The following is a 5,586-nucleotide window of genomic DNA, read 5'->3' on the forward strand; positions in this document are numbered from 1 at the left end:
TGATCTTCCTGCCTCAGCCTCCCAGAGGGCTGGAATGAGAGAGATATACTACTGCTACTCCTGGCTTAAACTGAAATTTTTATATAGACAAAAGTAAAAGTCTAGGCAGTTATCTCAAAAATTAGACTAAAGCAAATGTTAAAATCTTGAAGGAAGGAGGCTAGTCCCTGTGGGTTGGCCCTTTCATATCCATCTCAACCTCTGTTGAGAGCCCCTTCCTCTACCTCAGAGGCTCGAAAGTGCATTTCCCAGACTCCTTTGCAACTAGAAGACTGGAAAGTACATTTCCCAGACTCCTTTGCAGCTAGAGTTTTGGCTGTTACTTAGGATCTGACAGGGAGGTGCTCTGACCAGGATGGTGGAGGCGGAGCTAGAGAGGGGCGTTCTCCTGTGGATCCGGGCCCAGGAACAGCTGTGGGATCCCAGCAATGTCCCAGCATGAAGGCCGTCTCTCCTGGGCCTCCATGGTTCCTTGCTGTCAGCACCATGGCGGGGGGGTCTCCGTGGAGTCCACACTGCCAAACCTTACAAAGACTTTTCAAGACCCGGCCCCTTCCTGCTGAAACTGGCTGATGTGGTTTCTGTTTCCCGAAACTGAACCCTGGCTAATTTCACCTGGAAAACAAATACTCTTATCTCCACCAAGCCAGAGGAGATAGGAGTAAGCAAAGCTTTCAGATAAAGCGCAGGTGGCATGGTGCTGAGTCACACTTCTGGCTTTCCTGGTAGCCTTTGAATCAGATCCTCTTCCCTGAAGACAATTTGGAAAGTACACGGAAGCGCAAAAAATAAACTAAAAATCAGTCATTATTCCCCAGAACCCAATACGGATGAGAAGAAAACACAGCCCCCCACCCCCGCAGACACCAGCCTGTGGCTGTGATTTGTTTGAACATGGCACGTGGCATTAGTGGCTCAGCCAGGGCCTGGCCTGACTTGGGAGCCACACTGACAACTGAGACTGCAGGGCCAAAGTCACCTTCCCAGACCCCTTTCCTTTGTATGCTGGAGAAAATAATCATAAAAATACCTACCACTGACTGAACTCTGAGCTACCAAGCAGTTCATTCTCAGAACCATACAAAAATAGGAATTATTCTCATTTTACAGCTGAGTGGCTCAGGGAAGTCAAGTCCATTTTCCAACATTCCCCAACTTATAAGCGGCAGAAGCAGGATTGGAACCCACAGCTGTCAGGATTCAAAGCCCAAGTTCTCCATCCTGATGTTGTATGACATCCTTTCTGGGCTAGGAAGATGCTCGGTACCAGTGCCCCTTTAGGGATGTTGCTACTCCACACAGAGCTCTGTTTCCTCAGTAGCAATTTTTCCTTTTTTGGAGACAGGATCTCCTTATGTAGCCCCATCCGGACTCGAACTCATGGCAATCCCCGTGCCTCAGCCTCCCAAGTGCTGGGATCAGAAGTGTGTGTCACCACACCTGGTCAGAAATTTTTTTTTTTTTTTTTTTTTTTTTAGGGAGGCCAGGTACTGGGGATGGAACTCAGGTAGGTGCAGTGCAAGTGAGCTACACCCCTGGCCCAGAAATATTTATTAACACTTTTATTGAGATTGAATTCACATGCCACAAAGTTCACTCTTTAAATGTGTACAACAGGCCGGGGTGTGGCTCAGTAGTAGAACCACAAATGCTGGGGTGTTTGTCCAACACACACAGGCCCTAGGTTCCACCTCAGCACCCTGAAAACAAATATATAAAAGTACAATTCAGTGTTTGATCTCCGCCCCCACCCATGTTCCTCCAGAACATTTTCAGCAGCCGTTTGGCAGTATATGGGTGTCTGGGTTGCTGTTACTTTCGGTTATCAAAAATGCTGCTGTTGTGACCATTTACGTACGCTTTTGTTTGTGTGCATCAATATATGTTCCTGGCTCTCGGGTTTCTACTTAAAGTCAGGCTGCTGGCTATGTGGTAAACTTCTTAGTCTTTGGAGAAACTGTGACATGTTTTCCCAACCTGCTCACCATTTTATAGTCCCACCGACAGGGCCTATGAGGGCTTCACTTTCTCCCTATCATCCCCCACGCTTAATATTACTCATCTTTCTATTACAGCCATCGTAGTGGGTGTGAAGTAGCATCTCATTGTGGTTCAATCTACATTCCTTAACCTTTAGTGATGTCAGCTGCTTTCCATGTGGCTATTTGTGCATATTATATATTTCCATGTTGGCTATGTACATATATTCTTTGGAGAAATGTCTATTTGTGCCCTTTATATATTTTTTTATTTGAGTTATTTGTCTTTATTACTGAGTTGAAAGAAGCTTGTGTCTTCCCCACCCCGAGTACTGAGAGTTGAACCAGGGCCTTCACACTGTGCTAACTCCCCAGTGCTTTAAAAGAAAAAAAAATTGTTTGACAAGGCCTTGCTGAGTTTCTAGGTTGCCCAGACTAGGCTAGAACTTGTGATCTGCCTGCCTCAGCCTCCCAAGAGGCTGGGATCTAGGCATGCAGCATTATGCCTGACTGTAAGAGTTCTTTATACATCCTGGGTGAGTGAGTTCCTTATTCAGATATATAAGCTGAAGATACATTTTCTCATTCTGTGGGTTGCCTTTTCACTTTCTTTTTTTTTTTAATGTTCAGTTCGCACTTTATTTGCAAATTATATTTTAGACCAATTTCAAATAAGAAAATGTAGAGCTAGGAATGGTGGTGCATAGTTGTGGTCCCAGGTATTGGGGAGGCTGAGGCAGGAGAATCACTTGAGCATACAAGTTCAAGAACAGCCTGAACAACATAATGAAACCCTTATCGCCAAAAGAGGAAAACAATGGAAGGAAGAGAGCGGGGAGGAGGAAAGGAGGGAAAGAGGAAGGGAAAGAAAGAAAGAAAGAAAGTCTTTTCATTTCATGTTGTCCCTTGAAACACAAGCATTTTTAATTTTGATGAAGTTCACTTTCATTTTTATTTCTCTTTTTGTGCTTTGGTGTTATATTTAGAAATTATTCCATAATGCAAGGTCATAAATTGATTCTTATATTTTCTTCTAGCAGTTTTATAATTTTAGCTTTTACACTTATATCTGATATATTTTAAGTTAATTTTTGTACATGGAATGAGTAGGGGTATAACTTCTTTCTTTTGCATGTGGATAGCAGGTGTCCCAATGCCATTTGTTGAAGAAACTATTCTTTCTCTGTTGGATGGTGCAGTCTTCTTAAAAATCAGTTGCCACAGATGTCCGTGTTTATTTCAGGTCTCTTGATTCTATTCCAATCATCTGTGTCCTTATTTTAGTGCTGTACTGTTTTGATTAGTGTAGCTTGGCAGAACTTTTGAAATCAGGAAATGTAGATTCTCCTATGGTTTTCAAGATATTTGGCTATTTGGGGTTACTAGCAATTCTATAAGAATATTAGAATAATCTTGTCTATTTCTGCAAAAAGTTGAGGTTTTGATAGGAATTAAACTAAAAATATAGATTAATTTAGGGAGTTTTTCCATCTTTGTTGTATTGTCTCCCAATCCAAAAACATAAGAAATCTTTCCATTTATTTAGGTTTTCTTTAATTCCTTTCAACAATGGTTTGTAGTTTTTCAGATTCTATGCCTTATATTCTAAGTTTACTCATATTTTATTCTTTTTGATGCTATTATAGAATTGTTTTTTAGCCAGGCGTGGTGGCGCACGCCTGTAATCCCAGCATTCAGGAGGCTGAGGCAGGAGGATCACTGTGAGTTCAAGACCAGCCTGGGCTACATAGTGAGTTCCAGGTCAGTCTCAACTACATAGTGAGACCCTGTCTCTAAGTAAATAAATAAATAAATAAATTTTTAAATTTCACTTTTCAGATTGCTTATTATTAGTGTATAAAACTGCAGCGGCTTTGCCAGGGATTTACCTCAGTGGCACCATGCCTGCCTCACAAGTACAAAGTCCTGAGTAAGATTCCCAGTATCAAACAAAAAACTACAAGGGGTGATCAAAATATATAATTTTAAAACTTATTACAGTAACTGGGCATGGTGGCACTCACCTGTAATCCCGGCACTTGGGAGGCTGAGGCAGGAGGATCGCTGCAAGTTCACAAGTTCAAGGCCAGCCTGGGCTATGTAGTGAGTTTAAGCCCGTTGTGAACCACTTTCTGAAGCAGTTCTGGAAGTCCTCTTTCCTGAGTGTCTTGTGGGTGTGATCACAAATACAGTGAACGCGGCTGCAGAGCACCATCCAACAAAAGACAGGCTCAAAATCATTAGGCTGTGTCCACGTCCACCTCGTCACCAGACCCGGCACCAAGAGACTTCTGGCTCCTCCTCAAAGCCAAAATGACCGTGTAAGATGAGTGATTTGAACCAACTCAGGACAACAAGGCAGCCACAACAGCACAGCTAAAGGCACAAAAGATACAGATCTGCTTCAGAAAGGGATAAGAACAATGGGACGGGACATGTGTTCAAAGCGAGGGAGAGATTTTGAGGGGGTTGATGGCAATGTCTTTACTGTAATTTTAAAAATGTAAACATTTACTGTATTTGTCAGCCACACCTCATAAAGTTGACTTTCATAGGCTAATCTTGTGTCCTGCAAATGTACTTAAATTTTCAATGGCTCTGTTTTTGTGTGTGGATTTTTATACAATATCACAGAATCAACGAAAAAGAGATAGTTTGACTTCTTCCTTTCCAATCCGGATGCCTGTTATTGCGTGTGTGCGTGCGTGCATGTGTGTGTCCTGGCCGGAGCCTCCAGATATTAGTGGCAAACAAACACCTGGTCTTTTCTCATTCAGTAGGACAGCAGCTGTGGGAACTCCTGAGATGGCTCTGAGGGATTCCTGGCTATTTTTATCATAAAAGCTTTTGGCTTTGGCCGGGAATGGTGACACTCGCCTGTAAACTCAGAGCTTGGGAGGCTGAGGCAGGAGGATCATCACAAGTTCAAAGCCAGCCTGGGCTACGTGGTGCTTTTTTCTGGGTCTATCGAGATGGTCGTTTGGATTGTGTCTATTTTATTAAGCGATGCACTACCCTGATGCTCATAAACTCTTCATCTATGGATTTTGAAAAAAGGTTAGAACCAGATTAAAACAGCAAGCCTTTGCCTCCTGGCTGGGACTGATTCTTTCTGGCAGTTAAATCTCCTGATCGCCCGGGCAGGGGCTCCCTCTGATTCCCCCAGGTTGCAGAAACTGACCTGGGCCCAGTGAAGCAGCAGGCCCGGGAGAAACGCGGAGGTGCCCCACAATCCTCCCACTAAAGTTGTACCTCCTTTTCGGGACAGAGCTCTGTTAACTGCCCAGGTCAGAAACCCCGACCCCAGGCAACTTAAGCGAAAGAGGTTTGCTGGGAAGTTATCCGGGGTCAAGAATCGCGGCAAGTTCACCAGATGGGAACAGCTCCGAGCCCGTCAGGATCTCACCTCCAGTCCTGCCCTCCCTCCTGTCCCGGCCCGGGAACCTGCTGGACCGGTTGCCGTGGTCACGGGATTGGGCTTCTCCTATTGGCCCGCCCGAGCCTCAGGCCCCACCCCTCTTCCCAGAGTGGAGGAGGGCGGGGGAGTGGGCGGGGCTCTGCTGGCAGAGTCCTGAGCCCCCCGGGGCTCGCTGGGGGTCGAGGCCGG

Source organism: Fukomys damarensis, unplaced genomic scaffold (assembly GCF_012274545.1).
Source record: "Fukomys damarensis isolate Sample0158 unplaced genomic scaffold, DMR_v1.0_HiC HiC_scaffold_20, whole genome shotgun sequence".
In the NCBI taxonomy this organism is placed as follows: Eukaryota; Metazoa; Chordata; class Mammalia; order Rodentia; family Bathyergidae; genus Fukomys; species Fukomys damarensis.